The following is a 19,127-nucleotide window of genomic DNA, read 5'->3' as shown; positions in this document are numbered from 1 at the left end:
TGCAAAAAAGTTTTGTTGTGGTGGGGGAGGGTGACCGCCCATATGAGGCGGGGGGTGGGGATCAGATTTTGCACCAGGCTACATTTCCCCCCAGATATGCCCAGTGGTGGGATCCAAAAATTTTAGTAACAGGTTCCCGTGGTGGTGGGATTCAAACTGCGGCGTAGCGCCAATGGGGCTGGGCGGGGCACAGTGGGGGCATGGCTGGGCATCCTGGGGGCGGGGCATTCCTGGGCGGGGCTTTGGCAAGGACGCAGCCGCTGCGCCGGTCCTTGGTCAGGGAAAGAATGCACGCAGGCGCAGGCTGCCACGCACGCCGGTGCACCTCCTGCTAGACTGCTTCAAGTTCTGCGCGCTACTGCTGAGAGGGGGCGTAACTAAGGCAAAAATCACCAATTAGTAGCCCCCTCTCGGCACACACAAATAATTAGTAACCTGCTCTCGAGAACCTGTGAGAACCTGCTGGATACGCCTCTGCATTGAGGAGTCATAGGAGCGGACGTATCGGTTGAATGGAATGGTCCTGTGCATTGCAGACTGGTGGTCTTTCACTCTGTCCACTTTGCATGATATCCTCATGACAGAACCTGGAAAAGGCAATCAAGAGCTTCCATGGGGAAGGGCATATTTTCACTTCACCTTTAACAGCCTGGTCTTATGGTTAACCGAGTTGCTTCTCCTGCACTTGCATTGATTCCAGCTAATAAACATCCCATTCTTAATTGGAGTGTTTAGTTTTGTTTGGCCTGCGGGTCTCAGCGCTTGTGTTGAATTTTTTAAAAGAGATAATCGCATATCACAGCATTGAGCAAGTGTAGTGCTTCTCTTGGCATGTGCGGGTTTGGATTTCCATATTGCATCGCTTCCCAGACCTGTCCTTGCGTGCTCCCTTTCTGCTCCGCATCTGATTCACCGAGACTCTCTTTCAGAGCCGCAGCACACGTCTGCTTGCACAGACGTGATCTCACTGCTGTGTTGCTGAGGAAGAGGCGTGATATCCTGAGTGAAATATCAGAATTGGAGCTGGATCCCATCTGCTCCTTGCCTCATGCAGTAGCTGGAGTGACGCACAGCAAAATAATTTTTGAGAAAAAGAGTTAGTTCTACCCTGCTTGTCTCAACCTTTAAGGCTTACAGTCACCTTTCTCCCTCTCCCCACAACAGGCACCTGGTGAGGTAGGTGGGGCTTAGAGAGTTCTGCAAGAACCATGACTGGCCCAAGGTCACCCAGCAGGCTTCAGGTGGAGGACTGAGAAGACAAACCCGGTTCACCAAATTAGAGTCCTCTGCTCAAGTGGAGAAGTGGGGAGTCAAACCTGGTTCACCAGAGTAGAGTCTGCCACTCTCCCCATGCTGGGTAGTGTCAGTTGTAACCAAAAATATTCTTCCATGTTCAGATGCATTACATTTTAACATGGGATAGATTGAATGGTGTCAACTTGATGTGCAGGTATTAAATTGTTTGCATAGCAGATCCAACATACTTGAATCCACAGAGAACATAAGAACATAAGAACTAGCCTGCTGGATCAGACCAGAGACCATCTAGTCCAGCTCTCTGCTACTTGCAGTGGCCCACCAGGTGCCTTTGGGAGCTCACATGCAGGATGTGAAAGCAAGGGCCTTCTGCTGCTGCTGCTCCCGAGTACCTGGTCTGCTAAGGCAGTTGCAATCTCAGATCAAGGAGGATCAAGATTGGTAACCAAAGAATGACTTCTCCTCCATAAATCTGTCCAAGCCCCTTTGAAAGCTATCCAGGTTAGTGGCCATCACCACCTCCTGTGGCAGTATATTCCAAACACCAATCACACGTTGCGTGAAGAAGTGTTTCCTTTTATTAGTCCTAATTCTTCCCCCTAGTATTTTCAATGAATGCCCCCTGGTTCTAGTATTGTGAGAAAGAGAGAAAAATTTCTCTCTGTCAACATTTTCTACCCCATGCATAATTTTATAGACTTCAATCATATCCCCCCTCAGCCGTCTCCTCTCCAAACTAAAGAGTCCCAAACGCTGCGGCCTCTCCTCATAAGGAAGGAGCTCCAGTCCCTCAATCATCCTCATTGCCCTTCTCTGCACTTTTTCTATCTCTTCAATAACCTTTTTGAGATGTGGCAACCAGAACTGAACACAGGACTCCAAGTGCGGTCGCACCACTGCTTTATATAAGGGCATGACAATCTTTGCAGTTTTATTATCAACTCCTTTCCTAATTATCCCCATCATAGTTTTTGCCTTTTTCACAGCCATGCATTGAGTTGACATTCCCATGGAACTATCAGCTAAGACGCCCAAAGCCCAGAACTCCACTCAAGTTTAGGTCAACCCTCAAAAAATGTTCACAGTTATATGTACATGAACATTCATGAAGCTGCCCCGCCCTGAATCAGGCCATTGGTCTACCAATGTCAGTGCGGTCCTAGACTAGCAGTAGCCGTCTACAGTCTTAGCTGGGCTCTTCCTCATCACCTGCTCCCTGATCCTTTTAACTGGGGGTGCTGGGGATTGAACCTTGAACCTTCAGCATGCCAAGCACAGGCTCTTCCACTGAGCCATGACCCTTCACTGCTGGGGTTTCACTGAGCTGTGCTGATCATTTGCCCCAGCATGTACTTCTGAGACAGTGTGTTGCAACCTGCGTCAGCTGAGAATCACTGTCCCAGTAAACGATTGAAAATGTCTACCTTAACAGGCACATCAGTTTGAGGCTGCTGTACACATAATTTGATTTCCAATTTCGAGCAATAGCTGACTTTCCCCAACTGAGGCCTCTTTGGAATAGATCTGTAACTGGATCCCCTGCTTTCTGTTGTATGTTCGTGGACGGTTTATGAGCATGGATTTGCTCTGTAGATAGGACGTTGTTGTGCTTCCTGAGGTCTGCCAGATACTTTGATTGGCTTCACAAGTGGCGAGGGAAAGTGATTCGCCGCCTGGTCATCATCACATTATGGAACGCCCTTTGACAAAGGATTGCCACAGCCGCTACCTGCAGTGGCTTGATAAAGGAGTAGCTTCATGGAGAATATGCTCAATCCTCCACTGGTGGCTACTTCAAAAGGAGGGAAAACGTTTGAAGAGTTCCTGCAACAGGCAAACAACGGATACTGCTGAGGAGTCAGGATACTGCTGAGGAGTCAGGATACTGCTGAGGAGTCATGCCCAGAGGTAGTCTTCTGGGCAGCCACAGTGTCTCCTGACCTCTCTTGATATTGAAGGCTCATTAGAGGCCGGGGGAGCCACGCATGGCTTGTCGTGCTCTCTGCAAAGGACCTGGGAGGCAGCATATAAATGGTCTTGTCATAGTTTGGTATGCCTAGACGCCTGCTTGAACTGGGTTTTTCCCACGGCTGCCGTTAGCTGAGACTCACCCTAGACCTTTATCGCAATTCCACAGTCTTGTTTTCATCACTTCACCCTCTGGCCCCTTCGTTCTCTTCTCCTTTCCCGTTCTTATCTCAGGGCCAGTTTATACAAGCAACAGAGTTGTATGATGAAGATGGTCCTGAACTGGACCTTTTGTGGTTCAGGAGAATGGTTCAAGGTCTGAATGCTCTGCTAGGAGAAAAATTAACCGTTTTTGAACAGAAAGAGGGGGCAGAACAGGCTTTAAGAAACTAATAATTCAGTTGTCTCCATTTTCAGAGAGGCTCAGTGTGGTGTAGTGGTTAAGAGCAGCGGACTCCAATCTAGTGAATTGGATTTGTTTCCTCACTCCAGCGCTCCTATCCTTGAACCCTGCGGGGTGACCTTGGGCCAGTCACAGTTCTCTCAGAACTCTCTCAGCCCCACCTACCTTTCAAGGTGCTTGTTGTGTAGGCAGGGGACAGGGGAGGGAAGGCAATTAGAAGCTGCTTTGGAGACTCCTTTCAGTGGAGAAAAGTGGGTTATGAAAGCCAACTCTTTTTTAAAAAATTATTTTCAGTTTGAGGTTTGAGTTTGTGTTTCCCATTCACCAGAATGTCTCCTTATCTTTATAAAAACCCTTTAAAGCAAATGAATCTTCTCTTCCTAGGTTTGGGCTGCCTTGGGCTCGTTGCCTTTTTGTTAAAGCCCTTTGCAGTGATATATGAAATAGCTGCTGTATTTCAGCCACAGAATATTCTATAGATGTTTTAACAGAACAGAATACATGCAGCTTGTCCTTCTGTTTACATGTATGGCTTTATGGCTCTGTGGAAAGCTTTCCCATGATTCAAGGGGGACCCTTAACATTCGAGCATCAGCCTTACCCGGAAGAATACTTTTTTTTATTATTCTTATTTGGCAAACGAAATAACCTATTAATGCTGTTCTTTCCAGCAGCAGATGGTCAAATTAGAGGCTTATTAGCCAAGTCAGAAAGGAAGCCTCCGGGCACCTGTGTCCACCTTCCTGCTTGCTTCTCTCCTCAATGCAGTTCATGCTGCACACGGGCGCCATCTGGTGGAGGCCGGTTGTTTTTCCCCACAAAATAATTACCGAAAATGGGAGATAAGGCACCTTTCTTGTGGCTAGATTTCAGCTGTGCCTTGATTTGCTCAAACCTTTTCTTCAGGAAAAAGAAAAAGAGCCTGGAGTCATGCAGACCCTCATCTATTTGTGTATCAAACGCTTTGAAAACGGTACTTCATGTGCTATGTATCCCAGGCGTTCCTGAACACTTTGAGCCTGTGGACACGTTTGGAATTCTGAGATGGCATGGTGGGCACAGGAACACAATGGCTGCCACAAAATGGCTGCCACAGGAGGGGGAGTGAACCACAACATGATTGCCCCAGCTTTACTTCAGTCACATCGTGCCGGTCTTTGTGCTGTGGCGGTAGCTGCTGCCAAAACAACCCTTTTAAAAATCTGCACAGCCCAGAAATGGAAAACTCCAGCTATACCTACAATTGAAAAATAGGAGGCGAAAGTACTAGAGCTGGCCGAGACGGCCAAGTTAACCTCGCTACTTAAAGAAAAGAGCTTAATTAAGTGTATGGACAATTGGAAACTCTTGATGGAACATCTAGATAAACCAGAAAAAAAAACTGGTGGCTAGTTGGTGGCTAGTTGGTTTGGGCTGTTAAAATATGATCCAGTAGAGAAAAGTTGGACTTCTTAGAAATCAATAATGATGCTAAAGATTTGATTCTATTTTGATGTTTAAGGGCCAAGTGCTGAGAGTTCAGGGCTTACGGGTTAATATTGGACGCCGAGAAAACTGGAAGTCTCTATGAAATAAATAGTTGATGTATGTTTTGCATTTTGACTTGGAAGCACAAGTAAAAGATTCTGACTCCAAAAATAAAGTAAAATTAATTTAAAAACGTTGCAACCAATTAGATCTATAATAGCGAATCAAAGTCCTTGCTGGGCAAAAGCCCTACCTGGTACAGCCCATTTCCCCAAAATACTTGCCAGGTGCTAGAAAAGGTGTCAGCGGGCCCCATAGTACCCATGCATACCACACTGGAAATCTTTGATGTAGCTCCTGTTTTGTGAAACTAGTCTTCCATAGTTTCTTCATGTAAGTATTGTAAAGGTGTTGATTATCTTTCATAGAATCATGGAGTTGGAAGAGACCCCATCAAGTCCAACCCCCTGCAAGGCAGGATACATAATTAGAGCACTCCTGAGTCCTGACAGATGACCATCCAGCCTCTTTTAAAAAAACCTCCAAACCACTCTCCGAGGTAGTGCATTCTACTGTCAGGATTTCGTTTGACCAATGATCATTGTATTCTTATATCATCACTATAAATGTTCTAGGATAATGATACGTAACTCTGGGCCTTTTCCCAACATCCATGTAGTTCCTGGCAAGCATCCTAAAGATTTGGTGATTGGCAAGGCGCACTACAAATATGCAACAAGCAATCAATGTGGAAGAGCCAAGTAAATGCAGAATAGATGTTGACAAATGAAGGATGCAGTGTTATTTGTGCTTGGTCCCAAAGTTCAGTCTGAACCCAAGTAATTTACTGTGTAATCCAAAGGGAGGTGGCTAAAGCCACATTGGAAGCGGTGGAAGGGTTGCGCCGGCATCCATGCCACTACCGCTGTGTAGAGTGGCACAGATGCCAGCACCAAGGGACTTACCCTGTTGGCAAACCATTGCAGCTCCCAAACCTGGAAGCTGCATTCTCAGGGGCATTCCTAAAATCAGCTCCCAGTCCTCTTTCAACCCAGGAACACCCGCTCCCCATGGTGCAGACTTATGCATGCAAAAAGCATGGCATAAGTCATTCAGGAGAATGGGCTACCCAAGGAGGAGTGAGTGTTTCCCCCCTCTCCTCTGGTGCCTGTGCCACTTATCTCCTTTTGGAGGCAGCACCACAGTGCTGTCTCCAGCTGATGCTCTACTCCTTACCCCTCTTTGGATTGGGCTGCCTAGAATTCTATGCCCTGACCTGGGTGACCCAGGTTGGCCAGATCCTATCAGATCTCAGAACCTGGGCAGAGTCAAGTTCTGTTTAGTACTCGGAAAGGGAGATCCCCAAGGAAGTCCAGGGTCACTATGCATAGGCAGACAACGGCAACCACCTCTGTTCATCTCTTGCCTTCAGCACCCTGTGGGGTTGCCATAAGTCAGCTGAAACTTGACTCACCTTCTGCCACTACCAACGGCACCATTCCCTATTTTAACAAGTGTTATTTTTATAGTTGAGTAAAGAGAGTCCTGCTTCATGAATGCAAAGTGCACAGTGAAGCCTACCAAGATTTACCTGAGCACAAAACTCCTTCGGTTTCTTTCACTGCTGGATTTCTGATTATATTTCAGCACAGCTGGCAGGATGGGATTAGACAGGCCATTGTCCTGACATTATTAAATGTGAAATCCAGAAAATAACCTGCGGGGGGGCGGGGGGGGGGGGATAAGAACAACAACAAGAAGGCAATAATACCAGGATAAGTTAAAAGCAGTAGGAAGACCCACCATGAGACAGATTGATAAAGGAAGCCTCAGTTTGCAAGACCTGAGCAAAGCTATTAACGACAGGATGTTTTGGATGTAATTAATTTGTAGGAAGCAACTTGACGCATACAATAACTGTTCAGAGATTAATGTAATTATGAAGGACAGACAAAAAAGATACTACAGATCTAGACGGTCTGTATCTCCAGGCTGATCATATTCTCTGACAGCCCCTGCCACCGTGGCCAATTGGCCATGGTGGCAGGGGCTGCTGGGAATTGTAGTCCATGAACATCTGGAGAGCCGCAGGTTGCAGACCCCTGATCTAGAAGAAGAAGAAGCTTTGGATTTATATCCCCCCATTCTCTCCTGTAAGGAGACTCAAAGGGGCTTACAAACTCCTTTCCCTTCCCTCCTTATAACAAACTCCCAGTGAGGTAGGTGGGACTGAGAGAGCTCCAAAGAACTGTGACTAGCCCCAAGGCTGGCGTGTGTTGGAGTGCACAGGCTAATCTGAATTCCCAGTGGATCTGGAGCCCTTCATGGGAGGGCGGTCTATAAGCCCAACAAACAAACAAATAAATATATGATTTTTGCGTTCCATCAGAAATGGCTGTCAGAGAGCACGTCCTCTGGATGGTAGATAAATTCACATACTTTGGTGGGAGTTTCGCTGTTCCTGAAGCCCAGGTGGTTTGTTTGAGTACATTTTCATCCTGCCTTTCCTCCATGCAGCTCAAGATTATGGATATCATTCTCTCCACCTGCATTTTTGCATCACAGCAACCCTTTGAGTAGGCTAGGCTGAGAGAGTGACTGACCCAAAGTCAACTCAGTGAGCTCCATGTCGGCATGGGGATTCAGACCTCCCAGCTGGCTTTCCTAACCTAACACAGTGCTAGGGCTCCCCATCCTTTTCGAGCCTGTGGGAATCTTTGGCATTTTGACACAGGTGGGTGGGCATAAACCCCAAAATGGCAGCTGCTGCAGATGGAGCCAAACACACAGAGGAAGTGCCAAAATGAAGAGGTTTAATTTTTAAAAAATACAGTTGGAAAGTGGAGTGAGAGAATTCATACTGTGTGTGGCTGGTACTTCTGAAAAAAACAAGTTGTGTTATTCTATTCAGCCAATCAGATCAGATGGCCAATCAGGAGCACTGCTGGGCAAGAGCGCTGCCTGGCCCCACCCACCTTCTAAAAACACTTGATGTACTCAAGAAAGGCTTGGCTGAGTTCCACCATGATTGGTGCCCATGGCCACCCCATTAGGGACCCTGCTCTATGCCATACTGGCATAGAGCACTCATGTAACACTCCCCTGTAAATGTTGGGATTGCCTTTTTAACCTGACACCCGCAGGAATGGAGCTCTAGTCCATTGGGAGGGAGATGGCAGCGATCACTCTGAGCACCATTGTCTCCCCGCCCCCTGGGTAAAAGGCAGGTGACCTGCTGAGTCTGAATGAAATTAAATACCAGCTAGAGATGCCCTCCTGTTAAGTGCCTCATTTTATCATTTGGATTCTTCTTGAGCTCCTTCCTTTCCCTTTGGGGGGATAAGAAGTAGCTCCGTTAGCAGAGTCAGGAACCGATTTAGAGAGGTTGCAGCAGGGCTTTGATGACTGCTGTCACTTATGGGAAGCAAAATCTTATCACTGTGACTGCTTGATGAACGTTTCTGGGACGTAGAAGATGACTGTTCTGCAAAATGTGTTTCTGTAAATGATGTCTCCAGGTTGTCTGTGCTGGATTATTATTACTCCTCGCTGTTCATCCGCCCAGGGCTGGTTTCTAGATCATTTCTGGAATTTTTATGGCCAGGAATAAAAGCTGTGAGTGCTTTAGAGACTCTCCAGAGGACAAACACCGACTCCTGCTGCGATCAGTATTTTACAAGATCTGTAGCTTGTTCGCACACGCTTTCCAAAAATAGTTACCGACCCATGGTGAACAAAACCACAGAATTCCTCTGCAATCCTGAGGGAGCTTCCATTGAAGACTAAAGGTCTCAAACACAACCACCCCATTATTCGGACCTCACAGTCTTCAACGTGTGAAGGTAAAGGTAATCCTCTGTGCAAGTATTGGGTCATTACTGACCCATGTTATTGTCACATCATGACATTTACTAAGCAGTTCAACAGTGGAATTCACAGAGTGTGGTGGAGTCTCCGTCTTTGGAGGTTTTTAAAGAGAGGCTGGACGGCCATCTGTCAGGAGTGCTTTGAATGTGTGTTCCTGCATTGCAGGGGGTTGGGCTTGATGGCCTTTGGGGTCTCTTCCAGTTCTCTGATTCTAAGAACACCATGTTTATGCCATTGCCTTCACCAGTCGTCGTCTACACTTTACCCCCTGCAAGCTGGGTACTTATTTTTCCGACCTTGGAAGGATGGAAGGCTGAGTCACCCTTGAGCCGGCTACCTGAACCAAACTTCTGTTGAGACTAAACCCAGATCATGAGCAGAGCTTTGACTGCAGTTCTGCTGCTGCCCACTCTGTGCCACGGGACTCCTGTTTAACCCAACTAGCTGCTGGAGCCACCAATAAATGGTGATGACGGAAAGGATTTATGTCAGTAAAACAGGATTTCCTCATCTCTGTTGTACCACTTGCAGCCTGAAATGTTCCAACGGGGGGACAGAGGATCCTAAAGTGCAGCAGGTTGAAGTTCTGCAAGTGAAGGGGTCGGGGGGAGAAATCTATGAAAATCCCTTGTCTTGAAAAAAACACCCGTGCAGTGGGTGGTCAATTTGCACTTGTAACTGAGATACCAAAGGGCACAGGGTAATCTTTTCCCACCATTATTAGCCAAAAATTTCCTTCCATGTAGGATGCATGTTGCATTTTCCCCATCTCGGGCCCTGTGGGGTTTATCTCAGTTCTGCAGGGCCTGCAAGATAGAGCTGTTGTGCTGGGCCTTTTCTGATGGGCCGACCGGGAATCCCTCTTCTTTAAAATCATCCTCTGGCCTCTGGCTGGGTGCAACACACATACTTTTTCATGCTTTTGAAAAAAGAAATTGCCACCTTGTTTAAACTGGGGGATAGGGTGGTATAAAAATCGAAATAATAAATACATAAAAATAAATAATAAATATATTTATATATTTTTGTATTTTAAAAAACCTATTGTATTATGTTTTAATTATTTTGTAAGCTGCCTCGAGCCCTTTCAGGAATTGGCGGGATAAAAATGGAATGAATAAATAAACTCAGTGTTATCATACATTCTTCACAGTTTCAGAGAGAAGCCATATTGGCCTGTGGCAGATAAGAGCTGAATTCGAGTCCAGTCGCACCCTAGAGAACAACAAGAGTTTCAGATTATGAACTTTTGATAGTCAAGGTTCCTTTCTGTTGGATGAATGGAGTCGAGCTCTTACACCAGTGGTGGTGAACCTTTGGCACTCCAGATGTTATGGACTACAATTCCCATCAACCACTGCCAGCATGGCCAATTGACCATGCTGGCAGGGGCTGATGGGGATTGTAGTCCATAACATCTGGAGTGCCAAAGGTTCGCCACCATGGTCTTACACCATCCTTGGTTTCTCCCTGGTGCTGTTGGACATGAGTCTAGTTCTCATACCATCATATGCTTCTCCACCCACCGTTAAAAAAAAATTGCACGTGCAACTTCTTTTTCCCACCTTAAAGCCAAAAACAGCAGAGAGACTGATTTAATTTTTGTGAAGGAAAGGGAGGCTGATCAAGCAGAAACATCTGCTTCAGAGAGATGCTATTCACGCCTGCTAGAGTCACCAGAACACTTTGGATCTCACACGAAAGACCCCCATGGGGTTGTGCTGAAAGTGTGTGAGACAATATACAGAAGAAGTGAGCTGTGACTCACAGAAACGCACAGTGAAATAAAAATTGTTACTTGACTTTTGTTTTGTTTTGCTACCACAATCTAACGCAGTTAACCCCTCTGCAATCCTATCACAGTTATATAGCAGTAAGGGCTGTAAAATTTAGGACACTTTCACACATGCAGAATAATGGACTTTCAGTGCACTTTCACAATTGTTTGCAAGCAGATGTTGCTATTTCATACGGTAAAATCCAGCTGCAAGTGGATTGAAAGTGCGTTATTCTGCATGCGTGAAAGTGCCCCTAGTGGGACTTATTTCTGAGTAAACATGCATATGTTCATCCTGAAGCTTCTGGAAACTGGATTGGGGAGGGAATTTTGTAGTGGAAATCAGCAGCAAATCCAGTGTCAAATTTTTAAACAACTCTCTAAGCAATCACTACATAGCAACCTCGGTTTCACCATCACAGGGTTAGCAAAATCAATGACAGCTAGATTCTAAATCACAGGTGTCAAACTTGTGGCCCTCCAGATGTTATGGACTACAGCTCCCATCATCCCCTGCCAGCATCATGCTGGCAGGGGATGGTGGGAACTGTACTCCATAACATCTGGAGGGCCTCGAGTTTGACTCCTGTGTTCCAAATGATCAGAAAGCAATTGGCTGTTGTGGGGTTTTCCGGTCCGTGTTGCCATGATCTGGTAGTTTTTGCTTGTAACACCTCACCAGCATCCATGGCCGGCATCTTCAGAGGTATGCCATGGGGTGAGATGTGTATCCCTCTTTGGCACAATAAGTATTTCTTTCAAAAGCCTGCGGGGAGCCAAAAGAATACATTTCCTAAACTTTAAGAAATGTCCTTCACAGCCTCAGTTTGTCTTGGGGCCATACAGGGAAGGGAGTGGGGTTTAATCCAGATTTTGAAACTGGTTCTCTGGCTCTGCTATTGAATTAAAAGAGGTGTGTTTAAAAACACATTTTTGCCCTTTAAAATGTTAACAGTGGAGGGGAGGCTATTTTTTGAATGGAGATACTGAGGCCATTTCCACACGGGCATTTATTGGCGGCCTGGAGACGGCAAAAATGCCGTCTCCAGGCTGCCATTCGCATTGCTTGTTTTACAGGCGCCGCCTTCATCGCTGCGGCTTTCAGTTGCTTCCAGAGCCTTTGGAAGCGCCTTGTTGGGGAAACGCCAGCCGGTTGCTGCCGGTTTAACGCAGCAGCTCGGTGACGCCTCTCCCCCACCTGCACTTACCTTTGTCCCCGCCTCCGTGCATCGCCGAAGTCTGGGGACACGCTCTCTGCCCGCGCTCGCTGGAGCAGGCGCCAGGCCAGTGGGCAGGTTCCCAGGCCTCGGCGACGCCACCGAGGCTCCAGGGACATGCCGAAATGGCCGTGGCGCTTTGCTTCCACGACGCCGCTGCTCGGTTTTTCCAGGACCGCCCGCGCGGACGCGTCCCAGCATCGCCTGGTCGGCGCCGGGAACGCCGGTTCCAGCCGCTTCCGCGACTGCGGTATGAAACGGCCTGAGTGAAGCTTGAAAGATTAAACTTTCTCTTCCGTCTGTACTTACCCTAGTCAGCAGGAGCCTGCAGTTTTCATTTTAAGGATGGATTGAGATACACAATCTGTTGTCTCGTCTATTTGAGAAGAAGGTTTCAGTGCTATCCCGTGGGGGTAATTTAGACAATGAATGAGGGACTGAGGACTACTCAAGTGGTCTTCTCAGCTGAGCAGGAGTTGCAATTGGGGCATTGTCAAGATACAAGAGAAATGAGATTCTCTTCTTGACACATACATAAGGGTACATGCATTTACGAGCGCCAAAGTCCATTGAAGAGGCTTCCTTCAAAAACTTCTCTGAGCTTCCATACACCTGTCCTTTTTGCCACATGGCACTTGAGGGGACCAGTAGTCAGGGACATGGTGCACAGAAACCGTTCAATCCTGCCAGCACCTCCCTTCCCTTATCAAATTAGCAGATCCTTCCCCCCAAGATTACATTTAATTAAAAACAACAACAACGGCAGATCATTGTCTGCTCTGGAAAGCCTTTAATTTCCCTGAGCGTTTTCTTCTTTTTATTCCCCCTACGTGGGTGTCTTTCCTTCCTCTCCTCCTGCGGTTCCCCTGGGAAGTGTTTCTCATTCTGTCATCTGTCTCCTTTTTTCTCCTTTTCAAGTGCTGAAGTAAACAAGCCATGTACTTTTCCTTCACAAGGCCTCCGTCTTCTGTCAGAGTGCCGTGTTTGTCTTTTGAGCACTTCCTTGTTCTCTTATAACTCAGCAGCCTCCCTTCAGGTTTGTTCTGTGCACGCAGTTTAAAATCGCATTAATCTCTTCATACAGCCTCTTCGGTTTTGTTTTCAGGTTTTTAAAATTATTATTGCTGTAGGATGTTGCCGGTTTTGTGGGCTGTATGGTCGTGTTCCAGTAGCACAGAAGATACCAACCATAGATGCAGGTGAATCATCAGGAGAGAATACTACTGGAACATGGCCATACAGCCCAGAGAACTCACAACATCCTAGTGATTCCGGCCATGAAAGCCTTTGACAATATATTATTGCTGTCTTTGTTTGCTCATTGCATTGTGGCAACTCATTGCACAGTGAACTTTTTGAGGGCAGAATAAGGCGCTGATCTACAGGCAGTGAGGTCAAGTCCATGAAAAAGCCTGACCTGGAATAATCTGGATTCAAAACCCCAGCACCCGCAGTTCAAGATTTGCAGAAGACTTGAGATTTTAAGCCCACTGTGGCTTAAAAACCAAGGAAACCCAACTGGACTTCTTCATATCCCAGATATCTACTGCTCTCTTAAGCACCAATATATTTAAATGTTTTCCCAATGCAGCTTGAAGGTCTAGGTATCATCACCATGTTGGTGATAGCATTATATTTCATTAACCTAGCCTCCAGCAGCAGCAGCTGCTTCTGTCTCAAAGCTGTGCCTTGATTTGGGGGCTGTGTGGATGGAGGACCCACTGAAGGTGGAGACATACTGGTTGGAAGACTGATGTTCTAGATGGGGAATGATCTTCCCATTTTAGATGAAGTGGGACGATTGTGCAAAATATTACATTAAGTGATATACAGCAATATAGACCACAGTCTTTTGAGTGTTAAGTTGTGTCATTGCATTGGGACAAGATGACATTTCAGGCTTTCACTTTGTTGAGTGATTGTGGGTTGTGTTTTAGTGTGCGTTTTATTGTTGGGTTTAATGAAAGTTTTAAACAACCCTGAAGTTAGGAAGGCTGGCAGAATTTGCTTCAGGCAAATACGTTTTGATTTCCTTTTTGGCTTGTGCCAAGGAAGTGTAGGTCAAGACCAGCAAAGGGTAATAACCCAAGCCAATGGGAAAAGATACAGATTATCCACAAGCACAGTGTCAATATTTAATGGATGAGTGCAGATTTTCAATTCAGGTTTATAAGAAATTTATGGTACAGCATAATTCTCCATGTAAAGTATGTTCCAAAATAATAAAAATTTAGAGAGCACAAGTCTCTGTGCTCAAGTGAAAAAAAAGAAAGTATGAGGAATGAATAGACTGTGAAAATGCTGGAATTCTCTGCTGGGTCTGACACATTTTCTTTCACCTTGAACCTGAGCTTAGGCTGCAGTCCTAGAAACGTTTTCCTGGCAGTGAGCCCATTTGAACCCTGACCTGTATAGTCCAGGCTAGCCTGACCTTGCCAGAGCTCAGAAGCTGAACAGGGGCAGTCCTGGTTAGTATTTGGATGGGAGACCACAAGGATTTCCTGCTGCCACCCAGAGCCATGCAATGGCAAAGTGATAGCAAACTAGTTGTGGTGGGTTTTACGGGCCTTCGACAATGCATGGATAGCAAACTATCTCTTGCCTTGAAAACCTTATAGGGTCACCATGCATTGGCTGTGACTTGATGGCACTTTCAATCATCAAGCCTCATTGAACAAAATGGGACTTACTTAAAAGCAAAAGCAATCCTGCTTTGGATTGATCCTGTAGGATGGTTAAGTCACTACCAACAGTAATTTCCTTACTTCTGAAGTTTGAGTACTAGCTTGCTAGGCTGGGAAGCCCATGGGCTCGATCCTAGTGAATGAATCTCATTAACTTCTGTTGGTTGACTTGTAAACAGAATCTCTGCTTTCAGCAGGTGTCTGTTCATCTATCATCTTCACTGTCCGTGACATGCCCCCGATGGAGCAGGCCTTGCTTATGGAACCTCATTCCCTGATGGATTTGTAAGCCTTCAAGATAATAGAGGAACCTTTGTGGTTTGTCCTTTAGAAACAACAGACAATGTTTTCAGTCGTTCCCAATAAATATTAAAAAAATAAAATTAAGCAAGTAAGCTGCAAAGCTATGGCTAGAAATCACTGGAAATGTATCCCCCACAGTCTGCATTAAAATGAACAAAAACTGTGTAAGTGCAAAAGAGAATTAATTTTGTAAGCTAGTAAATTTATGGTTTTTCCCTGTCAAACTGCATGTGACTTATGGCCTCCCTACTTAAGGGTTTTTAAGAGATGTTCAGTGGTAGTTTGCCACTGCCTACTTCTGCTTAGCAATCCTAGAAATCCTTGTGTTTTCCATATCCAAATGCTAACTAGGGCCAAATCTGTTTACCTTCTGAGATCTGACAAGATTGGGCTGCCCTGGGCATCCAGACTAGAGAAAAGCTCTAGTACAAATGCATTGGCAGTTAGCAATCTGTACCAAGCGACTAAGCACTGTGGCTATGAAACGGGTATAGCTAGCACATTCACATATAGTAGCTGAATATTTTTTTCCAGTTGATTTGGGGAGAATAATGTTTGCTTGGTTGCAGCAGTTTTGCTAGCTGAAATGAAGGTTTGGTAAAGAGTAAAATAGAAGGTCAAAACAGAAAGACGCTGCAGAGGTTTGCAAGATCTTGTATCATACTTATCACAAATTGATCATCCCTGCTGTTTTTTGACCTGCTTATTAATATCCATTACAAAACAAAATATTAAGAAAAATACCAATAAGCTTTTGGCTGGTCTTTCTGCAGTGACTTCCATGGCTAGACACTGTGGCTCCGTGCTCATCATCCCAGGCCTGCTGTCTTTGTGTTCTCCTGTTTTCAGAAGTGAGATTGCTGACTATGAAGGGGAGGGCCTTTGCAGTGTCTCCTGCCCCTGCCCGCCCTATGGAACGCCATTCCTCTCTCCCTCCGCCTGCTGCTATCTTTAAATGTCTTTCAGGAGCAGGTCAAAAAAGTTTTTAAAACATTAAAACACAGTTCAGCAATCCCTGATCTTTGTCAGGAGATGACAACTCTCATCAGAGTTATGAGTATAGATCCTTCTTAGCAGAGAGTATAGTGCCATGGTGGCAAACCTTTGGCACTCCAGATGTTATGGACTACAATTCCCATCAGCCCCTGCCAGCATGGCCAATTGGCCATGCTGGCAGGGGCTGATGGGAATTGTAGTCCATAACATCTGGAATGCCAAAGGTTCGCCACCACTGGTATAGTGGTTAAGAGAGGAGGACTCTAATCTGGTGCTGGGTTTCATTCCCCGCTCCTCTACATGAAGCCTGCTGGATGACCTTGAACTTGAACACAGTTCTCTCAGCCACACCTACCTCACAAGGTGTCAGGTGGGGAGAGGAAGGGAAGCAGTTTGTAAGCTGCTTTGAGACTCCTTACTGTTGAGAAAAGCAGGGTATAAAGAAGACGATGACGAAGAGGAGAAGGAGTTTGGATTTATATACCCCTCGTTCTCTCCTGTAAGGAGACTCAAAGGGGCTTACAAACTCCGTTCTCTACCTATCTCCACAACAGATACCTTGTGAAGTATGTGGGGCTGAAAGAGAGAGCTATGGCTAGCTCAAGGTCACCAAGCGGGAATGTAGGAGGGGAGAAAACAAATCTGGTTCACCAGGTAAGAGTCTGACACTCAGGTGGAGGAGTGGGGAATCAAACCTGGTTCTCCAGATTAGAGTCCACTGCTTTTAAGCACTATATCATGCTGGCTCTCAGCTCTAAATAAAAACCAACTCTTCTTTTTCTCCAAGGGAATTGATCTCTGGGTTTGGAGATGAGCTGTAATTGCAGGTCTCCCCACCAGGAGAGTGGCATCTTTCATGGAATTTATGGGTGGGTCTTAAGGAAGGAGTGTCTGGGGGGCTGGTGGAAGGCGCAGGGTGGGGTGAGGGGACCCCTGGGTACTCTTTACCTGGGTCTCCCCAAAACCTGAAGCCAGCTTTGTGGCCAGTAAGTCACTGTTACCTGTTACGATGTTACCTGTTACACTGTTACCTGTTACCTGTTCAGCCATAGTTGTAAAATGCACAATTTGATCAGTTCTTGTTGAAATCCTGGCTGTTGCTGTTTATAAAAAGGGTGTTGGGAGCAGACTGGAGCTGTTTCTGCAGACGAGCTTCATCCACAAGCATCAGGAATTAATTGGAAGGCAGGAAAAAAAACCCTTGCTTTTTAAGAGATGCAGATCTTCTCTGTGGCAGAAATAAAGGGGGGTGTTGTGTGTCTGTGTCATGGTATTGCTTATCAGTTTTCCAAGCAGGTTCCTACTGCAGGTTCTTGTTATGTCTGAGTCTCATTCTCCTGAAATATGATGCAGTGTGAGGAAATGACAAGGCCTGTCTGTTACCTGGTTGGGAGCATGGCTCGTAATTGGGACTGTGCCTTCCTGGCATTGTATCCATTCCCCCAGGCGCTTAGATACCAGTTTGAATTCCTAAGTAAAGCATATGATCTGTTTATTTGGAAAGCCGGTTTGGTTTTCTGGGGGGACCCATATGTGTAGCCTTTTTATTATTCCAGCAAGAATGAAATGTCTCATTGAGCCAGGGAAGTCTAGTTTTCTGCTCAGAAAGATTATTGAGCCTCTCTCAGCCAGCCAGCCACCACCACCACCACCACCCCGCCGTTTCCCGCCCCTCCTGCTCCCTTTACATGTAAAAGAAACAGGATGTGCCAGAATTAAGTCAGAAATGGGAAGTCGCAAGCAAAAGCTACCCTGTTTTAAACAGAACCAGAACAAACTGTGGGTTGTCCTCTGCAATGCTTCACGGCGGTTTTAATGAAAATAAAGGGGGCTTCGTCTTGATAAAGCACCTTGACGCTGACAGCCTGGGCTAAGTGGTGGCGAACCTTTGGCACTCCAGATGTTATGGACTGCAATTCCCATCAGCCCCTGCCAGCTTGGCCAATTGGGCATACTGGCAGGGGCTGATGGGAAATGTAGTCCATAACATCTGGAGTGCCAAAGGTTTGCCACCACTGGGCTAGCCTGATCTTGTCAAACCTCAGAAGCTAACCTGGGTTGGCCTGGCCTAGTTAGAACTTGGATCTGGAAGTCCAAGGAAGTCCAAGGAAGTCCAGGATCCCTATGCAGAGCCAGGCAATGGCAGAGCACTTCTGTTAATCTCTTGCCTTGAAAACCATACCTGGTTGCCATAATTTGATAGGGCACAATTGCTGGCATTTGCCGCCTCCTCCTCGCTACAAGAAGCTTGGAAATACAGTGCAGAAGCATGAGGACAGGAGGACAGCAATTGTGAAGCACGATGCTACAAGTGGTGCTTATAGTCTCTCCTTCCAGGGAAAGGACCTGTGTTCCCTTGACTGGCCCCTTCCCTCCATTTGCAGAAGCAACTCATCCTAAAAAGTGCTGAAGCTGGTTTTGATGAAATAGGCAAAGAGGAGAGAGGAAGGCAACGGGCGTGACGTAGTGATTAAGGTGAACTCTGACCTGGAGAACTGAGTTTGATTTCCTTGCTCCTCCGCATGAAGCCTGCTGGGTGGCCTTGGGCTAGTCACAGTTCTCTCAGAACTCTCTCAGCCCCACCTACCTCACAAGGTGCCTGTTGTGGGGAGGAGAAGGGAAGCTGTTTGTAAGCTGCTTTGAGACTTCTCATGGTTGAGAAAAATGGGGTATAAATCCAAACTGTTCTGTTTTTCTAAGCTATTATTATTACTTCTTTCCCTGTTGCTAGTGTTTTAAATTGAATTAGGGTAGCCTGGATTATTAAATTGAATTTTATTGTATTTTTATTATATTGTATGATATTACTGTTGTTCACCACCCTGAACCTGCATTTGCAGGTAGGGCAGAATAGAAATCTAAAATAAAATTAATTACAAAGTATTTTAAAGTTGAAGCCAGTTTCTGATGATAATGCTGAATATGTGTGTGTCTGTTTTTAAAATCCAAGGGAAAAAAATCCAGACGCCTCACTAACATGCTAATCAAAGCATTTTAATAAAAAATAATAAATGAAAAGTAGGCACAGCAAAACCTTTGAATATTGGATAATGGTTTATATATTTATGTCTAGGTTTTGAAAGTTATGTAATTTAATCTCTGGATAGAATAGTTCAATAGAAAACAAAAGCATGCGTTATCCCATGTTAATCTTTACAACGGCGCTGTAAGGTAGGCTGGTATTATTA

The 19,127-nt window shown here is 45.8% G+C and overlaps 1 protein-coding gene across 5 annotated transcripts in view; it reads left to right on the top strand.

Moving 5' to 3' along the window:
* The window catches only part of DPP6 (dipeptidyl peptidase like 6), a 643,433-nt gene that overhangs the window by 487,024 nt on the left and 137,282 nt on the right, over positions 1 to 19,127 (top strand). The gene's annotated exons all lie outside the window — the stretch shown is intronic.

The sequence above is a fragment of the Sphaerodactylus townsendi genome, linkage group LG11, assembly GCF_021028975.2.
Source record: "Sphaerodactylus townsendi isolate TG3544 linkage group LG11, MPM_Stown_v2.3, whole genome shotgun sequence".
NCBI lineage: Eukaryota > Metazoa > Chordata > Lepidosauria > Squamata > Sphaerodactylidae > Sphaerodactylus > Sphaerodactylus townsendi.
Note: the sequence above shows the minus strand (reverse complement) of the source record. Positions and strands in the feature narration are given on the sequence as shown.